The sequence below is a fragment of the Narcine bancroftii genome, chromosome 5 (assembly GCF_036971445.1).
Source record: "Narcine bancroftii isolate sNarBan1 chromosome 5, sNarBan1.hap1, whole genome shotgun sequence".
Taxonomy (NCBI): domain Eukaryota; kingdom Metazoa; phylum Chordata; class Chondrichthyes; order Torpediniformes; family Narcinidae; genus Narcine; species Narcine bancroftii.
The window spans coordinates 160646583-160669927 of NC_091473.1; the positions used below are offsets into that span (position 1 = coordinate 160646583).

General features: G+C 37.3%; 1 long non-coding RNA gene across 1 annotated transcript in view; it reads right to left on the reverse strand.

Annotated features, from left to right (window-relative positions):
* Positions 1 to 406: 406 nt before the first annotated feature.
* Positions 407 to 23345, reverse strand: part of LOC138764098 (uncharacterized) — a 40414-nt gene continuing 17475 nt past the window's right edge. The window contains exon 3 of the long non-coding RNA XR_011357985.1: positions 407 to 492. This is a non-coding gene — a long non-coding RNA (uncharacterized lncRNA). The remainder of the gene's footprint in view (positions 493 to 23345) is intronic.

Sequence of the window (23345 nt, forward strand, 5' to 3'; positions counted from 1 at the left end):
TCCAAACTGAAAGTCCCACATCAATTTTTTCATTGCTACCCTCGGAAATTTTCCCTTCCATAAAAATTCTCTAACTGCTTTATATAAATACTTAAAAAAAACTTTTTTTTCAAAAATAAGGAATTGATTGAAATAAATATTGTATCCGAGGAAAAATATTCATTTTTATAGTATTAATCCTCCCCAATAAACCTAAAGGTATGTCTTTCCACCTAATCAAATCTAGTCTAATCTTTTTTATTAAAGGAAGATAATTAATTGAATATAAATCTTGATATTCTGTATTGACATTAATTCCCAAATATTTAATTTGTTTTGTCCACTTCAACTTCGTAATATTTTTATAAATCGAATAATCATCTTTACAAATTGACAAAATTTCACTTTTAGCCCAATTTACCTTATAAGCAGATAATTGACCATAATTTTCTAAAGATTCTTGAATTGCTGGTAAAGAAATATCAGGGTCCACCAGGTATAATAAAACATCATCTGAAAATGAAAGTAAGAAAGATTGGGATAAAGATAAGCTGAAATGGGAAAAAGATTTAGGTTCTACAATAGCTGAAGAAGCCTGGATGGAAATTTGTCAAAACAGTATTCGGAAATTGATTAATGCTAGATTAGCGATGATTAATTATAATTTTATACATCAATTATATTTAACACCAGAAAAATTTAAAAAATTTGGTCTTAGTAAGTCAGACTGTTGTTTTCGTTGTGATCAGACAGCTAGTACTTTTTTTACATACTGTTTGGTCTTGTAACCGATTGCAATAGTTTTGGAAAGGTATTCAATCTATATTTAATAGATTATATATTTGTGTTGTTTTAGATCCTGATATATTTTTATTAGGGAATATGCAATCATTAATTGATTTAGGATTAAATGATTATCAGATTTCTTTTATCTATTTAGCTTTAGCAGTGGCCAAGAAATGTATAGCGTCTACTTGGAAAGATAGAAATATAATAACTTTGGATAGGTGGTATTTAGAGATGAAGTCTTGTTTAATTATGGAAAGGATATCTTTTTCAATTCAAGATAAGATGTCTTTTTATAAGTTGAAGTGGACTCCATTTGTTAAGTATATGCAATTAAGTTTGATTTAAGTATGTTTTTAGATGTGATATTTTAGATCTGATAAAAAAATTATTATTTTTATTTGTCATATTTTTCTTTTTTTGTGAGTGCTTTTTTAAAAAAATATATAATATTATTAATTTTACTAATTCTTCACTCTTTATTTGGGGGAGGGGAAGGGTATTTTTTTTAATATATTTTCTTTTCATTCTTGTGTAAGTGGGGGAGGTGGTTGAATTAAGTTAGGTTATTAATGTTGTATTGTAATTATATTATTTTATTTTATATCTTTTCTTTAAATGTAATTTTCTTTGTATTCCTGTGATAAAATCTTTAAATAAAGTTTAAAAAAAAAAGAATGTGGGAGCTCAGGGATCTTTCCCGTGTCTTAGTGACAACATCTGTGCAGTGAGTCCAGGTGGACTTTCTAACTGACCACACTGGGCAGCTGGACTCACTCAAGGGCATCAGCAATGCTGAGGGCGTGGGCAGAAGCTTCAAAGAGGTGTTCATGTCGTTGCAACCACCAGGAAAGACAGAGTAGGCATTTTCTTACTGAATGGCGAACAGGCTCGACGACCAGATGGCCAACTCCTCCTCCTTTTTCTTATCCTCTAATTGTTTTATAGTTGGCAGGAAATGCAGGCTTCCACTGTGGCCATTCCCCTCTGGACCAAGTATATTGTTGGGAGACTGCTGGATTTTCAGAGCACAGTAGCAGCCAGGTCTGTGGAATAATGACTGGCTCTGATGTACAGCAGGGGAGGGTAGAGACATAGTTAGAACAGGCCCTTCGACCCATGTGCCTCTGATGGACATGATGGAGAAAACTCCTCTGCTTGCACATGATACATATCACTCTCAGGATCCAACTGTAAGAAGGTAAGGACAGAAGAAACAGGAGCCGGCCACCTGGTCCATAAAACCTGCTCCGCCATTCACAGCTGATCTGGCTGTGGCCTCTGGTCCATAAAACCTGCTCCGCCATTCACAGCTGACCTGGCTGTGGCCTCAGCTCCGCCCACCTGCCTTTTCCCATAACCCTAATGGCCCGACTATGCAAAAATCAATCTCTCTTTGTGGTAAATATATTTAACGAGGCATCCTCTCCCGCTTCCTTGGCAGAGAATTCCACAGATTCACTAGTCTCTGGGAGAAGCAGTTCCTCCTCATCATTCTTAAATTTACTCCCCAGAAAGTTGCAGCCGTGCCGCCTAGTTTTTGTCTCACCTGCCAGTGGAAATAACTTTCCTGCTTCTATCTTATAACATATAACATATAACAATTTACAGCACGGAAACAGGCCATTAGGCCCTTCTAGTCCGCACCGAACAAAACACCCCTCTCTAGTCCCACCTCCCTGCACAATGCACATAACCCTCCATCTTCTTCTCATCCATATACCTGTCCAACCTTTTCTTAAATAATACAATTGACTCCGCCGCCACTATTTCTCCCGGAAGCTCATTCCACACGGCTACCACTCTCTGAGTAAAGAAGTTCCCCCTCATGTTACCTCTAAACCTCTGCCCCTTAATTCTTAACTTATGTCCTCTTGTTTTAATCTTTCCTCCTCTTAACGGAAATAGTCTATCCACAACCACTCTGTCTATCCCTTTCATAATCTTAAATACCTCTATCAAATCCCCTCTCAACCTTCTACGCTCCGAAGAATAAAGACCTAATCTGTCCAATCTCTCCCTGTACTCTAGATGCTTAAACCCAGGTAACATTCTGGTAAACCTTCTCTGCACTCTCTGTCCCGTTTATGATTCTGTATGTTTCTATAAAATCCCCTCTCATGCTTCTAAATTCCTGCAAGTTTAGTCATAGTTGATGTTCGCTTCTCATTAGGCCCTTTCATAAAGCAAAAAAATCCGAACGTAAAGGCAAAGATTCTCCACCCTCACATCAGAAAACTTACCTTCATGAATGCTCCCGAACCAGCTCCAAGGTGCAGACTCCAATCCCTCTCGGAGGTAGGGTCAGCAGTGGAGCGGAGTGCTCTGCCATGCATCATAAATGTACTGTTGCTGCAAGCGGATGGCTAGGGGCGGGATGATGACATCAGCTCACGACCCATCTCACTTCTCTCTCTCCCACTCACTTAACCCTCTCCCTCCATGATTCCCTCAGGGCAGGGGTACCCAGCAGGGGCCGTCAGGGAGCAGCCGGGCCAGCGGAGCCATCAGGGGGTGATCAGGGTGGACTGTGACAGCCCCACCAGCCACTCTGAAACCTCACTGGGCCTTTAGTGCTGCTGTTGGCAGCAGTGGCTCAATGCACGTCAGGGCAATGGCCGTCTTCCCTACATGATCCCCCATGCAGCTGGAACAGTTCAGGGAAACACTGAGCAGTTCCAGCTATGTGGGGTATTATGGGTAGGGAAGACAGCCATTGCTCTGCCAGATATTTATGACAGGTGGTGCCACGGCAACAGTTGCCCCATCTACAGCAGCTCTGGGCATAAAAGCAGGACTCGAGCAGCCCCTTAAATAGATCATTTCAAATCTTTATCCGCGTTTGAAGCCAGCCTCAAAGCGGAGGTTCAGCAGGAAAACACCTATATCTTAACCCCTTTGACGCTGGATCAACCTAGTGAACCTCCTCTGCTCTGCCCACAGAGCCAGTATATTCTTCCTCACTAAGGAGGCCAGAACTGCACGATACTCCTGGTGCAGCCGAAGTAAAACACGCAAGTCTGCAGACACCGTGGGTGACGTAAAAACACAATCCTGGAGAAACTCAGCAGGTCAAACTGCGTCCTTGAAATAGCAAAGATAATGATACCCTTCATCAAGGTATGAGCAAATGTAGGCTGAAGCGTTGATTATGTATCTTTGCTATTTCAAGGACACGGTTTGACCTGCTGAGTTTCTCCAGCATTGTGTTTTTATTTCAGGACCAGCCTCACTCGTGCCCTGTTCAGTTGCAGCAAAACCTCCCTGTCCTCAAACCATCTGAAAATGAAGGCCAACATCCCATTTGCCTTTTCGACAACCTGCAAACTAACCTTTGGTGATTAATACACAAGCACTCCCAACTTCATCTGCACAACTGCATTCTTTCAGCATTCAGAAAAGGGGCCTCTAAAGTGTTTGATATCAACCCCTGGGGGTTGATGGGACTATTCAAAGGGTTTAAAAATGCCGGGGGGTGGGGAGTTGAAAAAATTGTAGAGCCTAAGTTCCCCGCTTCTGCTGGGAACCCAACATCCCCGCTCCTGCCCGGAGCCTATGGTCCCTGCTCCTGTAGAGCATCCCGAGGTCCCCGCTTCTGCCCAGAACCCAGGGGATGCACGAGGTCCCATTCCTGCCTGGATCCCAAGGATCCTGAGGTCCCCATTTCTGCCCAGAAGCTGGAGGTCTCCATTCCTGCCCAGGACCCTGAGGCAACTTCTTCGATGTAGATGGCACCATACCCAATGTTGAGAATGGAGTCCCTGTCTCCGATGCTGAAGACTTGGACACAGCTCCGTTTGGCATCTTCCCAGCCAGAAGCAAAGGGTTTTATTTTTACTGATATTGTAATTGCTTGCTTAATTTGCAGATTTGTTACTTGGTGATTGGGGTGTTCTAAAAAAGTTTGGGTTGTTGCTGGGAGGCCCGGACACCATGCATATGGTATACAGTTTCCCTCACTAATGCAAATGGAAGGAGTCATGTGATGGAGTAGTGGCCAGTCGGGGAACTCCAGCCCTCTCCAGAAAAGTAAAATAAAGACAGTGAAAAAACGAAGGCACAAACACAAAAACCAAAATAAAGAGAAAATAAAGGTGTGAAGAAAATGGCAGTGAAAAAAGAAGTCAAAAGCAACGGGAAGAAGAGAAGAAAGGACGTCGGAAGAAGAAGGTGAAGGTCTTACCTGTCTGAGGAGGCCCGCCGCGGAGAGAGAAGCCCGCTCCCTAAGGTCAGTTGAAGTCCCGAACTCGGGACTACAAAAATGGCTCACGGAGCCAAGCAAAAGTGCGCAACCGTGTATGCGTGACTCCTCGCGCATGAGCGGATGCGTAAGACAAAAATAATACTGATGGGAGGGGGGACCAGCTGAGGAGTCGATCTCCACAGCTGAGATTGACAGCCACAACACAACAGCAAGAGGAAAACACAGAAAATAACGAGAGCAAGAAAGAAGAGAGTAAAAAGAAATCAAAGAAACAACAGATGACCAACCCAGAGGAAGAAGACCAGCAGCAAGACACTTCTAATAAAAATAAGAAGAACAAAAATACCCAACAAAATAAAACAAACAACCCGACAAGAAAACCAGAAGAGACAGAGGTAAAGGACACAGATCCTGGAGTGGACTCAGAAGAAGAAGAAGAGGAAGAACACAGAGAAATGGAAGATGAAGGGAAGGGCAAGACAATGGATTTTTTTTTAAAGAATATATGGAATCAGTAAAAGAATGGCAGTCACAAGAATTCAGTGAAATAAAAAGAGTAAAAAGTACAGAAGAAAAAATGAATAGATTAGAGATGATCATGTCAGATATAGGAAAAAGAGTGGACAAGGTGGAAGAACGAGAAACAGCCATAGAAATGGAAATAGAGGACTTAAAAAAGAAATTAGAAGAATCTAATAAAAAAGTTAAAAGAGACACAAGAGCTGTTAGTTCAGAAGATAGATATAATGGAAAATTATAGTAGAAGAAACAATATAAAGATAGTGAGCCTTAAGGAAGATGAAGAAGGCAAGAATATGAGAGAATTTATAAAAGAATGGATCCCCAGGGTCCTAGGAAGACCAGAATTACAGGAAGAAATGGAAATAGAAAGGGCACATAGAACATTAGCCCCGAAACCACAACCACAACAAAAACCAAGATCCATTCTAGTAAAATTCCTAAGATATACAACAAGAGAAAACATGTTGGAGAAAGCAATGAGGAAAATAAGAGAAGACAAAAAAAACCACTGGAATACAAAGGTCAAAAATTTTTGTTCTACCCAGATATAAGTTTTGAACTCCTGAAGAAGAGGAAGGAGTTTAATGCAGCAAAACCGATCCTATGGAAAAAAGGATATAAATTTATGCTAAAGTGTCCAGCGGTACTTAAAATAGTTATTCCAGAACAGCAAAACAGACTATTCTTGGATCTGGAGGAAGCAAGAAAATTTGCAGAACTACTACAAAACAGACAGAGAGAGGAAGATAGGTAACGAGAACAAAAATGACCACAAACTATATGTATGTGTGGATGTAGGTATATATGTGTGTATATATATATATATATATATATATATATATATATGTAAAAATAGAATATAGGTAAGAACTAAGAAGGGAGAGAAAGGGAAGAAAGGAAGTATGGGGGAATTAAGTGAGTGACCTTTGTTGTATATGAAAATTAAAATCTTTTCTGGGGGGGCTGGGTGGGGAAGAGTTACGGTCACTGCGAAATCAGTTGACGTTTGCGAGTGAATTCGCAAATGGAGAGGGGAGATGTGGTTGCCCGACAAGGGATAAAGGGCAACACAGGAAGGGGAGGGGATAGTGGGGTTAAAGAAATTTTAAATAGGAGAATAAGGGAAATGTTTTATGTTTTAGAAATGTTGTCTTATAAAGTGTTCAAAAAAAAAGCAGAAATGGATAAGAAGGAAAGATGATGAGGAAACGGAAAGGAAAGATAAACAAAATATGAAATGGCTATGTTGAACTATATGACTTTAAATATTAATGGAATACATAACCAAATCAAAAGGAAGAAACTGCTAAATTTACTGAAAGAAGAAAAACTTGATATAGCATTCGTGCAAGAAACACACTTAACTGAAGTGGAGCACAAGAAATTAAAGAGAGATTGGGTAGGACATGTAACAGCAGCATTATATAATTCAAAAGCTAGAGGAGTAGCTATATTAATCAATAAAAATGTACCAATTAAAATAGAAGAGGAAATAATAGATCCAGCAGGGAGATATGTAATGATAAAATGTCAGATATATTCAGAGTTTTGGAATTTACTCAAAGTATATTCACCTAACGAAGGAGATCAAAAATTTATGCAAGATATTTTTTTTGAAGTAGCAGACAAGGAAGGGAACATACTAATAGGAGGGGATTTCAACCTTAATTTGGATTCAAACATGGATAAAACTGGGAGAAAAATTAACAGAAAGAATAAATTAACCAAACTTATAATTAAATCGATGCAAGAAATGCAACTTTTGGATATATGGAGGAAACAACACCCAAAGGAGAGGGAATATTCATGTTGTTCGGGTAGACATAAAACATACTCAAGAATGGACCTATTCCTGTTATCAGCTCGCATGCAAGAAAGAGTTAGGAAAACAGAATATAAAGCTGGAATATTATCGGACCACTCGCCCCTGATATTGACAATGGAGTTGGAGGACATCCCTCCAAGAATGTATAGACGGCGATTAAACTCCATGCTACTTAAAAGGCAGGATTTTAGAGAATTAATTGAATGACAAATTAAAATGTACTTTGAAATAAATACGGAATCAGTGAAAGATAAGTTTATACTATGGGACGCAATGAAAGCGTTCATCAGAGGGCAAATAATAAGTTATGTAACCAAGATGAAGAAGGACTACAATCAGGAAACAGAGCAGATGGAAAGGGAAATAGCAAATATAGAAAAAGAATTAGCAATGAAGGAAGATATAACTAAAAGAAGAGAATTGGCAGACAAAAAAATAAAATATGAAACACTACAAACTTATAAGGTGGAGAAGAACATAATGAAGACAAAACAGAAATATTATGAACTAGGAGAAAAAACGCACAAAATTCCAGCGTGGCAGCTTAAGACAGAACAAACTAAGAGAATGGTATTGGCATCAAGGAAAAAAGACAAGTAAATCACATATAATCCAACGGAGATTAATGAAAACTTCAGAGAATTCTACAAACAATTATATCAAACTGAAAACGAAGGGAAAGAAGGGAAAATTGATGAATTTTTAACTAAAATTGAACTACCAAAATTACAAATAGAGGAACAAAATAAATTAACTGAACCATTTTAAATAGTAGAAATACAAGAGATAATAAAAAAAACTACCGAATAATAAAACACCAGGAGAGGATGGATTCCCAATAGAATTCTATAAAACATTTAAAGATTTATTAATTCCTCCCCTCCTGGAAGTAATCAACCAGATTGATAAAACACAAAGCTTACCAGATTCATGTAAAACAGCAATAATTACAGTAATACCAAAGACAGGGAAAGATCCACTTGCACCAGTGTCATATAGACCAATATCATTACTTAGCACAGATTATAAGATAATAGCTAAACTATTAGCAAACAGATTAGCCAACTATGTACCAAAAATAGTAAATCTAGACCAAACTGGATTTATTAAAAAAAGACGAACAACAGACAATATTTGTAAATTTATTAACTTAATTCATGCAGTAGAAGGAAATAAAGCTCCAACACTAGCGGTTGCTTTAGACGCAGAGAAGGCCTTTGACAGAGTAGAATGGAATTATTTATTCAAAGTACTACAAAAATTCAGCTTACCAGAGAACTATATTAATCGGATTAAAGCATTATATAAGGGGCCATTGGCGAAAGTGACAGTAAATGGATATATATCAAAACAATTTAACTTAAGCAGATCAACACGGCAGGGATGCCCACTATCACCTTTATTGTTCGCATTAGCTATAGAACTACTAGCAGAATTGATAAGAACAGAAAATAAAATAAGAGGGATAAAAATAAAAGAGAAGGAATATAAAATCAGTCTATTTGCAGATGACGTTATAGTATACTTAAAAGAACCAGAAATATCAATAAAAGAATTACATAAGAAATTGAAGGAATATGGAGAAGTGTCGGGATACAAGATTAACACAAATAAAAGTGAAGCAATGCCAATAAATAATGCAAATTTCTCAAAATTTAAGAAAGAATCACCATTCAGATGGCAAACGCAAGAAATGCGATACCTAGGTATACAAATAAATAAAAACCTCGGCCATCTATATAAACTCAATTATTATCCACTAATGAAAAAATTACAGGACGACTTAGAGCATTGGAAAGACTTACCACTAACACTAATAGGAAGGATAAACTGTAGTAAAATGAACATTTTCCCAAGGATACAATACCTATTTCAGGCATTGCCAATACACTTGACAGAGAAATTCTTCAAGGAGTTAAAGAAAATAATAAGGAAATTTTTATGGAAAGGGGGGAAACCGAGGATAGCACTAGATAAATTAAGTTAAGGAGGCTTACAACTGCCAAACTTTAAAAATTATTATAGAGCCGCACAATTAAGATACCTATCAGATTTTTATCAAACAAGGGAAAAGCCAGATTGGACTAGATTAGAACTAGATAAAATAGGGGAGAAGATACCTGAACATATATAAATGGGATGAAGAATTGGTGCAACGTAGGAATTCTCCAGTTTTACATTATCTGCTCAATATTTGGAAGAAGATTCATGTAGAAAGGAATAAAACAAATTACCAATTACCAAAACTAATAATGACGCAAAATCAGTTACTCCCTTTTACAATAGATAACCTTTCCTTCAGAGAATGGGAGTAAAAAGGGATCAAAAGAATAGAAAATTGCTGTTCAGGAAATAAATTATTATCCTTTGAACAAATGAAGGATAAATATAATATAACTCACGATACAGTGTTGGCATATTACCAACTGAAATCCTACTTGAAGGACAAATTGGGAAGCAGTCTGAGTTTACCAGAGGGAAGTAATTTTGAATATGTGATTACAGACACAATGATAATCAAAAAATTTATAACAAATATGTATATTAAACTGCAAGAAAAGGAGAACGAGGAAACAAATGGTAAAACTAAACAAAAATCGGAACAAGATCTAAACATAAAGATAAAGAATGAAACATGGGAGAAGTTATGCTCCGGAACTATGAGAAATACAATAAATACGAGGTTACGTATGATACAATATAACTGGATACACAGGCTATATATTACACCTCAAAAGTTAAATAAATGGGACCCAACAGTATCTGACAGATGTTTTCGCTGTAAAAAGGAAATGGGAACAACAATTCATGCAATCTGGACATGTGAGAAAGTAGAAAAATTTTGGGAAGATCTAAACCAGATATTAAATAAAATCACAAAAAGCAATATACCAAAAAACCCAGAGATCTTCCTCCTAAGTAACATAAAAAACAAAGAATTTGGACTTGATTTGGATGGTGCACAAAAAAGATTTGTTAGGATAGCCCTAGCTGTAGCAAAAAAATTTATTATGTCAGCCTGGAAATTAGAAGACAACTTGAGAATACAACAATGGTATATAGAAATGAATAAATGTATTCCATTAGAAAAAATAACATATAATTTAAGAAACAATATTACAATATTTGAATAAATATGGGAGCCATACATGAAACATAATAGAGAAAACCTACCGGGGACATCTACCACCTAAAAGGACAGAAGGAGAAGAGAATGAAAAGAACTGACTCAGTGGAATTTCTTGTTTGTTTTTATTGAGTGACAACATTGTTTAACGGGTTTAATGTATCTTAGATTCTGAACTTTAAATGAATGGGAGGGGAGGTAGGGAGGGAGGGAGGGGAGGAGTGGGGGGAGAAAATGACATTGTATATGTTCAAGAGGGAAAATGTATGTAACTTGATCAATGTGGTTTATAGTGTGAAAAATAAAAAATTAAAAAAAAAAATAATGCACATGGAAAATACACATCCTTATAACCATACAACAATTACAGCACGGAAACAGGCCCTTCTAGTCCACACCAATCTAAGTCCTCTCCTCTCGTCCCATCTTCCTGCACCTTGCCCATAACCCTCCATTTTCCTCTCATCCATATACTTATCCAATTTTTCCTTAAATGACAAAATGGTCCCTGCCTTCACTACTTCTCCCAGAAGCTCATTCCACATAGCCACCACTCTCTGAGTGAAGAGGTTCCCCCTCATGTTACTTCTAAACTTTTTCACCTTAACTCTTGTTTCAATCTCTCCTACTCTCAATGGAAAAAGCCTATTCACATCAACTCTATCTAGCCCCCTCATGATCTTAAATACCTCCATCAAATCCCCTCTCAACCTTCTACGCTCCAAGGAATAAAGACCTAATCTGCTCAATCCTTCTTTGTAATCTAGATTCTGAAACCCAGGTAACATTTTTGTAAATCTTCTCTGCACTCTCTCCACCTTGTTGATATCCTTCCTATAATTCAGTGACCAGAACTGCACACAGTACTCTAAATTTGGCCTTGCCAATGCCTTGAACAATCTCATCATCAGTTTTCAACTCCTGTATTCTATGCTTAGATTTATAAAGGCCAGCATACTAAAAGCCTCCTTCACCACCCTATCCACATGAGATTCTACTTTCAAGGAATGATGAACCATTATTCCTAGATCTTTCTGCTCCATTGCATTCCCCAATACCCTCCCCTTCACTACGAACATCCTGTTTTGATTATTCCTTCTAGAATGAAGCACCTCACACTTCTCAGCATTAAACTCCATCCGCCATCTCTCAGCCCACTCTTCTACACGTCCAAATCCTTCTGCAGTCTCTGAAAACCTTTTTCGTTATCCACAAACCCACCTATTTTAGTATCATCCACATATTTACTAATCCAGTTTACCGCCCCATCATCCAGATCATTAATGTAAATGACAAACAGCAAGGGACCCAATACTGATCCCTGAGGCACACAACTTGTTACTGGCCTCCAGCCTGACAAACAGTTATCCACCACGACTCTCTGGCATCTCCCTTTCAGCCACTGTCGAATCCATTTGACTACCTCAAAATTAATATCTAACAGCTGAACCTTCCTAACCTTCCATGCAGAACCTTATCGAAGACCTTACTGAAGTCCATATAGATCACATCCACTGCTCTATCCTCATCAACATTCCTAGTCACCTCTTAAAAAACTTCAACAAGATTAGTCAAACATGACCTTTCATGCACAAACCCATGTTGAGTGTTCCTGATCAGACCCTGTCTCTCCAGATATATATATTATCTCTAAGAACGCTTTCCATCAATTTACCTACCACAGACGTCAAACTTACAGGCCAATAATTGCTAGGCTTGCTCCTCGAACCCTTTTTAAACAAAAGAACCACATGCGGAACACGCCAATCCTCCGCCTCTATACCCGTCTCTAATGACATTTGAAAAATCACTGCCAGAGCCTCTGCTATTTCCTCACTACATTTTCTCAAGGTCCTGGGGAAAACACCATTGGGACCTGGGGACTTATCCATCTTTATCAGCTTCAAAAGCTCCAGTTCTTCCTCTTTCTTAATCACGATAGTCTCCATAATTACCCTCTTTGCTTCCTTTACCCTTAGTGAAAACCACAGTCCTAGGCCCTGACCAATCCCTTTCCATATTGAATTTAATGGCACTATGATCGCTGGACTCAGTGCTCCCCAACACATCCCTCTGTCACCTGACCTATCTCATTCCCCAACAGTAGATCCAACACTGCCCCTTCTCAGTTGGTACCTCAACGAATTGCTGTAAAAAACCATCCTGCACACATTTTACAAATTTGAAACCATCCAGCCTGATCACAGAATGTGTTTCCCAATCTATATTTGAAAAATTAAAATCTCCCACAATCACAACCCTGTGCTTACTACAAATATCTGCTATCTCTCTACAAATTTGCTCCTCTAGTTCTCATTCTCCATGACATGGTCTATAAGTGTGACTACCCCTTTCCCATTCCTCATTTCCATACAGCCTCCCTGGATGAGCATCTAATCTATCCTGCCTAAGCAACGCTGTATATTTTCTCTGATAAACAATGCAACACCAACCCCTCTTGCCCCTCCAATTCTGTCACACATAAAGAAATGGAATCCAGGAATAGTTAGCTGCCAATCACATTCCTCCTGCAATCATGTTTCACTTATCACTACCACATCATACTTCCAAGTGTCAATCAATACCGTCAACTCATCCACCTTCCTTACAATATACCTATTTATTTATTAATTTATTTTTGTACATGCCTGGGGGTCTATGAAGGATCAATGATTCCATGAAGGGGTCGATGGTGCAAAAGTTTTTGTTTATTAGTAATCTGTGCCTATCCCTTTATGGAAAATTGTTGTTTGTCGTGTTACCATAGTTACTCTGAAGTCATATGTCAGAATATCATAGCAGACCGAGAGTTTGCCCCTCATTCTTCGAAGAATCACGACAGAGGTGTAAGCTCAAGAGATTCTTCTTTGAATTTGTCTTATTTTGTTTTATTTAGTTTTATTTCTTTTTAAATCTGTTTAAAGTTCAATATCGATAGGTCTTTAAATATAGCCAAATGCCTTGTTTATTCATTGTTATGAAAAGCTTAATGCAAAATTATACAAAATGTTTATCTGTTTTTATCAACCAATTAAAGCTATATAAAGCTGCATCTACAAAGTTTGGTTTATTGGATTTATAAGATAGAAATTTGGAATATCATCCCCACATTTCTTTGAAGATGACATGTTTTGAAATTGGGAAAAACTAGAACCTGGAAAGTGTTGTCTATATTATTATTCAAAGAAAAGTTTAAAATTGTGAACTTTGTTTGTAAGGCTCATAATTTATCTGAAAGAACTCAACTCAACAAGAAATCGAGTTTTCTGTTAGAGTATGTCTGTCTGACTGCAGACACCTGCAGCCTTGGGAAGCTAAGAGCCACTGCTACCAGACAGAATTGACAGGAAGCCCAGAAGAATGTTTTGAAAAGTTGTACAAACAACTGATAAAGAAGCCTGTGTGAGTAGCTCAGAGACAATTCAGCCTCTTAAAGTGACCACGCAAGATACAAATTGGTTTACAGTTTCTTGGAATCAGGAAGCCAGGAGAAGACAAGCTGTAGTGTGAAAAATCCAAGATGGTGAAGAAGTCTTGTTGGGCTAAAGACCTTGAGCAATCAGCTCCTCTCAGAGAACTGCTTGATCTTGAGTTGAGCCTGCAAGGTGAACTGAGAATGCTTGGTGGGAGATTGGAGCCAGTCACAATTGAAGAAGTGGATTCAACGACCAAGCAAGAAGAGGATTACAGTAAGGCTCTGAAGACCTCACTTGCTGATTTAAAGGTTAGTGGAACTAAAACAGATGAATCTATGTTACAAAGCCCCACTGGTGCTGTACCAAGCGAAATGCAGAAGATAGAGAAGCAATCAGTGGTATCTAAAAGTTCAGATGTGAATTCTGATGATAGTATTTCCAAGGTTATGAGTGCAGAAAGATCTTCAAAGTCTTCAAAGGCATCTAGATCCACAAGTACAGCTTTACGTTTTTCAAGCATATCAGCTATGCATGCTAAGGTGCAAGCAGACTTGGCTACTACCTGTGCACAATGTGAGTGGTTGGAGAAAAAGACATGCTTCGGAAGATATGGAAGCTGAAAGTAAGATTCAGCAACTGAAGTTACAAATGGCTAGTGAAGAACTAAAAAGATTATTGAAGAGAGAAAAGAAGAGACAATATCTTGAGGAACAATATGCTATGAAGACGACCAAAGTGAAAGCATTAGCTCAGGCTTCTGGAAGATCTATCACTCAAAGTGAAATACCCAAAGGGCCCGCACCCAACACTCCAGCAAGTCAATGGGCACCGCAGCTACAAGAAATTAGTACATTCGAGCAAGGAGCTACGGGTGGCCCTGCTAGTGCTCGAACATTATTGACCAAACCTAGCAACATTTAATATTTCCGAGCGTACAATACATGATTTTCCCAAAAGGAAAATATTTCAAAAAGGTTCAACCCTGTGAGTTGATCATACTCAACAAATGATCTCTCTTCGTGTTGCTGAAGAACCAGCGACAAGTCAAGGATCTCCACCAATGCCATCATTTACAACTCAAGGTCCTATACCTATGGCACCAGTTCAAGTTCCGTCTGCTCCATTCACAAGACCACCAGTCACAAGCCATGGTGGACGAGACAATATATTATCACTCAGAGCAAAACAAAATGAAATTTCTGCTATGTTACTGCAGAAACAAGGTACCTACGGTTTACCCAAAAAAGGAAATTCCAATTTTTAATGGAGTTCCATTACAATATCTGATGTTCATGAAATCTTTGGAACATCACAAAGAAAGTTATGCTAAAAGCGCAAAAGATGGTCTGTATTACCTCGAACGGTATACTGGAGGATAGGTGAAGGAGTTAGTCAAAAGATGGTATGTATTACCTGGAACAGTTTACTGGAGGACAGGTGAAGGAGTTAGTCAAAAGATGGTCTGTATTACCTGGAATGGTATACTGGAGTGCAGGTGAAGGAGTTAGTCAAAAGATGGTCTGTATTACCTGGAATGGTATACTGGAGGATAGGTGAAGGAGTTAGTCAAAAGATGATCTGTATTACCTGGAATGGTTTACTGGAGGGCAGGTGAAGGAGTTAGTCAAAAAGATGGCCTGTATTACCTGGAACTGTTTACTGGAGGACAGGTGAAGGAGTTAATCAAAAGATGGTCTGTATTACCTGGAATGGTATACTGGAGAATAGGTGAAGGAGTTAGTCAAAAGATGATCTGTATTACCTGGAATGGTTTACTGGAGGGCAGGTGAAGGAGTTAGTCAAAAGATGGTCTGTATTACCTGGAATGCTATACTGAGTCAGTTCTTTTCGTTGTCTTCTCCTTCTGTCATTTTAGGTGATGGAAGTCCACGGTAGGATTTCTCTATTGTATTTCATGTATGGCTCCCATATTTGTTCGAATATTGTGATGTTATTTCTTAAATGATATGTTATTTTTTATAATGGAATACATTTATTCATTTCTATGTACCATTGTTGTATTCTCAAGTTGTCTTCTAATTTCCAGGTTGACATAATACATTTTTTTGCTACAGCTAGGGCTATCATAACAAATCTTTTTTGTGCTCCATCCAAATCGATTCCAAATATTTTATTTCTTATATTACTTCGGAGGAAGATCTCTGGGTTTTTTGGTATATTGCTTTTTGTGATTTTATTTAATATCTGGTTTAGATCTTCCCAAAATGTTTTCACTTTCTCACATATCCAAATTGCATGAATTGTTGTTCCCGTTTCCTTTTTACAGCGAAAACATCTGTCTGATACTGTTGGGTCCGATTTATTTAACTTTTGAGGTGTGATGTATAGTCTGTGTATCCAGTTAAATTGTATCATGTGTAACCTCGTGTTTATTGTATTTCTCATAGTTCCGGAGCATAGCTTTTCCCATGTTTCATTCTTTATCTTTATGTTTAGATCTTGTTCCCATTTTTGTTTAGGTTTACCGTTTGTTTCCTCGTTCTCCTTTCCTTGCAGTTTGATGTACATGTTTGTTACAAATTTTTAAATTATCATTGTGTCTGTAATCACATATTCAAAATTGCTTCCTTCTGGTAACCTCAGACTGTTTCCCAATTTGTCCTTCAAGTAGGTTTTCAGTTGGTGGTATGCAAACATTGTATCGTGAGTTATATTATATTTATGCTTCATTTGTTCAAAGGATAATAATTTATTTCCCAAAAGACAATTTTCTATTCTTTTGATCCCTTTTCTCTCCCATTCTCTGAAGGGAAGATTATCTATTGTGAAAGGGATTAGTTGGTTTTGCATCAATATTAGTTTTGGTAGTTGGTAATTTGTTTTATTCCTTTCTACGTGAATCTTCTTCCAAATGTTGAGCAGATGATGCAATACCGGTGAATTCCTACGTTGCACCAATTTTTCATCCCATTTATATAGTATATGTTCAGGTATCTTCTCCCCTATTTTATCTAGTTCTAACCTGGTCCAATCTGGTTTTTCCCTTGTTTGATAAAAATCTGATAGGTATCTTAATTGTGCGGCTCTATAATAATTCTTAAAGTTTGGTAGTTGTAAGCCTCCTTGTTTGTACCATTCTGTTAATTTATCTAGTGCTATCCTCAGTTTCCCCCCTTTCCATAAGAATTTCCTTATTATTTTCTTTAGCTCCTTGAAGAATTTCTCTGTTAGGTGAATTGGTAATGACTGAAATAGGTATTGTATCCTTGGGAAAATATTCACTTTAATACAGTTTATCCTTCCTATCAGTGTTAGTGGTAAGTCTTTCCAATGCTCTAAGTCGTCTTGTAATTTTTTCATTAATGGATGATAATTTAGTTTATATAGATGGCCAAGATTTTTATTTAGTTGTATACCGAGGTATCGCATTGCTTGTGTTTGCCATCTAAATGGTGATTCTTTCTTAAACTTTGTGAAATCCGTATTATTCATTGGCATTGCTTCACTTTTATTTGCGTTGATCTTGTACCCCGATACTTCTTCATATTCCTTCAATTTCCTATGTAATTCTTTTATTGATATTTCTGGTTCTGTTAAGTATATTATAACATCATCTGCAAATAGACTGATTTTATATTCCTTCTCTTTTATTTTTATCCCTCTTATTTTATTTTCTGTTCTTATCAATTCTGCTAGTAGTTCTATAGCTAATGCGAACAATAAAGGTGATAGTGGGCATCCCTGCCGTGTTGATCTGCTTAAGTTAAATTGTTTTGATATATATCCATTTACAGTCACTTTCGCCAATGGCCCCTTATATAATGCTTTAATCCAATTAATATATTGTTCTGGAAAGCTGAATTTTTGTAGTACTTTGAATAAATAATTCCATTCTACTCTGTCAAAGGCCTTCTCTGCGTCTAAAGCACAGCTACTGTTGGAGTTTTATTTCCTTCTACTGCATGAATTAAGTTAATAAATTTACAGATATTGTCCATTGTTCGTCTTTTTTTAATAAATCCAGTTTGGTTTAGATTTACTATTTTTGGTACATAGTCAGCCAATCTGTTTGCTAATAGTTTAGCTATTATCTTATAATCTGTGTTAAGTAGAGATATTGGTCTATATGAAGCTGGTGCTAGTGGATCTTTCCCTGTCTTTGATATTACTGTAATTATTGCTGTTTTGCATGAATCTGGTATGTTTTGTGTTTTATCAATCTGGATAATTAATTCCAGGAGGGGAGGAATTACTAAGTCTTTAAATGTTTTATAGAATTCTATTGGGAATCCATCCTTTCCTGGTGTTTTATTGTTCGGTAGTTTTTTAATATCTCCTGTAATTCTTCTATTTCAAATGGTTTTATTAATTTATTTTGGTCTTCTGTTTGTAATTTTGGTAGTTCAACTTTAGTTAGATATTCATCTATTTTGTCTTCTTTCCCTTCGTTTTCAGTTTGATATAGTTGTTCGTAGAATTCCCTCAAGTTTTCATTGATCTCCCTTGGATTATATGTAATTTGTTTGTCCTTTTTCCTTAATGCCAATACTATTCTTTTAGTTTGTTCTGTCTTAAGCTGCCACGCTAGAATTTTGTGCGTTTTTTCTCCTAGTTCATAATATTTCTGTTTTTTCTTCATTATGTTCTTCTCCACCTTATATGTTTGTAGTGTTTCATATTTTATTTTTTTTTGTCTGCCAATTCTCTTCTTTTAGTTGTATCTTCCTTTATTGCTAATTCTTTTTCTGTATTTGTTATTTCCCTTTCCAACTGTTCTGTTTCCCGATTGTACTTCTTCTTCATCTTAGTTACATAACTTATTATTTGCCCTCTGATGAACGCTTTCATTGTGTCCCATAGTATAAACTTATCTTTCACTGATTCCTTATTTATTTCAAAGTACATTTTAATTTGTCATTCAATTAATTCTCTAAAATCCTGTCTTTTAAGTAGCATGGAGTTTAATCTCCATCTATACATTCTTGGTGGGATGTCCTCTAGCTCTATCGCCAATAACAGGGGTGAGTGATCCGATAATAGTCTATCTTTATATTCCATTTTCCTAACTCTCCCTTGAATGTGGGCTGATAACAGGAATAGGTCTATCCTTGAGTATGTTTTGTGTCTACCCGAATAATATGAATATTCCTTTTCCTTTGGGTGTTGTTTCCTCCATATATCCAAAAGTTGCATTTCTTGCATCGATTTAATTATAAATTTGGTAACTTTGTTCTTTCTGTTAGTTTTTTTTCCCAGTTTTATCCATGTTTGAGTCCAAATTAAGGTTAAAATCCCCTCCTATTAGTATGTTCCCTTGCGTATCTGCTATCTTAAAAAAGATATCTTGCATAAATTTTTGATCTTCTTCATTAGGTGAGTATGAGTAAATTCCAAAATTCTGAATATATCTGACATTTTATCATTACATATCTCCCTGCTGGATCTATTATTTCCTCTTCTATTTTGATTGGTATATTTTTATTGATTAATATAGCTACTCCTCTGGCTTTTGAATTATATGACGCTGCTGTTACATGTCCTACCCAATCTCTCTTTAATTTCTTGTGTTCCACTTCAGTTAAATGTGTTTCTTGTACGAATGCTATATCAATTTTTTCTTTTTTCAGTAAATTTAACAATTTCTTCCTTTTGATTTGGTTATGTATTCCATTAATATTTAAAGTCATATAGTTCAACATAGTCATATCATACTTTGTTTATCTTTCCTTTCCGTTTCCTCATCACCACCTTCCCTTCTTATCCATTTCTGCTTTCTTTTTTTGAACACATTATAAGACAACATTTCTAAAACATCAAGTATTTCCACTATTCTCATATCTAAAATTCCTTTAACCCCTATAGTCCCTCCCCTTTCTGAGTTGCCCTTTATCCCTTGTCGGGCAACCACATCTCCCCTCTCCATGTGGATTTGCGAATCCGCTCGCAAGCGTCAACTGATTTCGCAGTGACTGTAATTCTTCCCCACCCAGCACCCCCCAGAAAAGATTTTAATCTTCATATATAACAAAGGTCACTCTCTTAATTCCCTCCTTACTTCCTTTCTTCCCTTTCTTTCCCTTCTTAGTTCTTACTTAAACTCTATTTTTATATGTATAGTTTGTTGTCATTTTTGTTCTTGTTCCATCTCTTCATCTCTCTGTCTGTTTTGTAGTTGTTCTGCAAATTTTCGTCCTTTTTCCTGATCCGAGAATAGTTTGCTTTGCTGCCCTGGGATAACTATTTTAAGTACCGCTGGGTAATTTAACATAAATTTATAACCTTTTTTCCATAGGGTCGTCTTTGCTGCATTAAACTTCTTCCTCTTCTTCAGGAGTTCAAAACTTATATCTGGAAAGAAAAAAAATTTTTGACCCTTGTATTCCAGTGGTTTTTTGTCTTCTTTTATTTTTTTCATTGCCTTCTCCAATATATTTTCTCTTGTTGTATATCTTAGGAATTTTACTAGAATGGATCTTGATTTTTGTTGTGGTTGTGGTTTAGGGGCTAATGTTCTGTGTGCCCTTTCTATTTCCATTTCTTCCTGTAATTCTGGTCTTCCCAGGACCCTGGGGATCCATTCTTTTATAAATTTGTTCCTATTTTTGCCTTCTTCATCTTCCTTAAGGTCCACTATCTTTATATTGTTTCTTCTATTATAATTTTCCATTATATCTATCTTCTGAGCTAACAGCTCCTGTGTTTCTTTAACTTTTTTATCAGATTCTTCTAATTTCTTTTTTAAGTCATCTACCTCGATTTCTATGGCTGTTTCTCGCTGGAACGGTATACTGGAGGATAGGTGAAGGAGTTAGTCAAAAGATGGTCTTTATTACCTGGAACGGTTTACTGGAGGGCAGGTGAAGGAGTTAGTCAAAGATGGTCTGTATTACCTGGAACTGTTTACTGGAGGGCAGGTGAAGGAGTTAGTCAAAAGATGGTCTCTATTGCCTGGAACGGTTTACTGGAGGGCAGGTGAAGGAGTTAGTCAAAAGATGGTCTGTATTACCTGGAACGGTTTACTGGAGGGCAGGTGAAGGAGTTAGTCAAAAGATGGTCTGTATTACCTGGAACGGTTTACTGGAGGGCAGGTGAAGGAGTTAGTCAAAGATGGTCTGTATTACCTGGAACTGTTTACTGGAGGGCAGGTGAAAGAGTTAGTCAAAAGATGGTCTGTATTACCTGGAACGGTTTACTGGAGGATAGGTGAAGGAGTTAGTCAAAAGATGGTCTCTATTGCCTGGAACGGTTTACTGGAGGGCAGGTGAAGGAGTTAGTCAAAAGATGGTCTGTATTTCCTGGAACGGTTTACTGGAGGGCAGGTGAAGGAGTTAGTCAAAAGATGGTCTGTATTACCTGGAACGGTTTACTGGAGGGCAGGTGAAGGAGTTAGTCAAAAGATGGTCTGTATTACCTGGAACGGTTTACTGGAGGGCAGGTGAAGGAGTTAGTCAAAAGATGGTCTGTATTACCTGGAACGGTTTACTGGAGGGCAGCTGAAGGAGTTAGTCAAAAGTTGCCAATATATGGATCCAGACCAAGGTTTTAAAAGGGCAAAAGAATTATTGCATCATTATTATGGGGATGAACATAAAATCGCAAGGGACCACGTAGACAAGATTCTTTCTTGGTCAGCGATAAAGTCAGAGGACACAAAGGCTTTCGAAGCATATGCACTCTTCCTGGGAGGATGTTGTAACACAATAGGAAGTAGAGTACATTTGCAAAAGCTGAATTTTTTTTGCTAATTTGTCAATTATTGTTATTGAATTACCTTATAAGCTGAAGGATTTATGGAGAACCAAAATTGCAGAGCTTAAAATTCATCCCTGAAGGGAGTCTACCTTTGAGGATGTTGTACAATTCTTGCAATGGCATGTATTTGAAAATATTAAGGATACTTCAACAGTTCTTAAAGATGTAAAGAAGTCTAAATCATTGTCTCAACAGAAACCAAAGGGAAGGACCTTTGTTACTGCTGTGTCAGATACAAACACAAGAAAGAACAAGGAAAGAATGGGAAAGGAAAATCAGACTGTTCAGGAAAGCTGTTTGTATTGCAAAAATAAGCATGCTTTTAAAAAATGTGCACAATTGAAGCAAAGGTCATATGACAAGAAATTAACCTTTTTAAAGAAGAATAGAATATATTTTGGTTGCTTATGTAAATGACACATCAGCAAAACTTGTAACAAGCGACTCAGTTGTAATATATGTAGTTTAAAACATCCCAAGTTACAGCATACTCAACAAAGTAAAGTTGAGAAAGATGACAAACAATCTGAATCCAAGACTAAAGACACAGTCAGAGAGGATGCCTCAGCTTCGGTTCAGACAAACAGTTTTACTGGGGCTGGTGACAAAGCTCTCTCAATAGTTCCTGTACAGGTTGAAGCTAAAAGGGGAAACTTCATACTGAAGACCTACATATTTCTTGATCTAGGAAGTACCACATTATTTTGTACTATTGAATTAATGAATCAACTTAACCTTCATGGTAAAAGATCACAAATCTTGTTGAAGACAATGAATGATGAAAGGAACATTGAAACTAAAATAGTTTCAGGTCTACAAATTACTGCATTGAATAGCAATGAATTTTGTGATCTCCCAAGTCTATATACTCAGAAGATTATGCCTGTGAATAAGGAGAATATTCCCTATCAGGATGGTATCATACAATGGGATCAATTGAAGGACATTTGCTTACCCAAGATTGATGCCAAAATTGAGATGTTAATCAGATTAGATGTACCAAAAGCTCTCGAACCTCTAGAAGTAATAAGGGGTCAAAATGACAGACCTTGTGCCATGAGAACATTGCTCGGATGGATAATTAATGGACCATTAGGAAGAAAAATGAATAATGATCAGGAGTTGTTGAATGTTAATGTCAACAGAGTTTCAGTTGTCAAACTTAATGATCTGTGGGAACAACAGTTTAAAATTGATTTCCCTGAATGTTTCACAGATATTCAAGAACCATCAAAGGACGACAAGCAGTTTCTGGATTTAGTTTCAAAATCTGTTAAAGGTGTTGATGGTCATTACTGTATAGCATTACCTCTGAAGAAAAGAGAAATTTGTATACCAGATAATAAAATAATTGCAGAACAGCATATGCTGAATTTGAAGAGATAATTCAAAAGAAATCCTTCCTTTCATTTGGAACATACCAATGTCATGTTGGATATGATAACCAAAGGCCACGTAGAAAAGGTATCTGAAGATATCTTGGAACGTAAAGATAGTAGAAAATGGTATTTACCTAATCACGGAGTTATACATCCACAAAAGGAGAAAATACATGTAGTGGGCGCACAGCACGGTATTGCGAACTGCCACCGTCAGTTCACAGACTTACCTGACACTTCGTGGGCTACCAGTGCTGGGTGCCAAAGTACAGTGGGCGGATCAGATGAAGCCCCTCCCTAAAGGGGTGGGGTGTTAATGGCTCATAGCTTTAACCTACTGGTCCTGTGGATCAGCTGCTGTTCATTAATGAGCCCATTAACAGACAGGGAACAA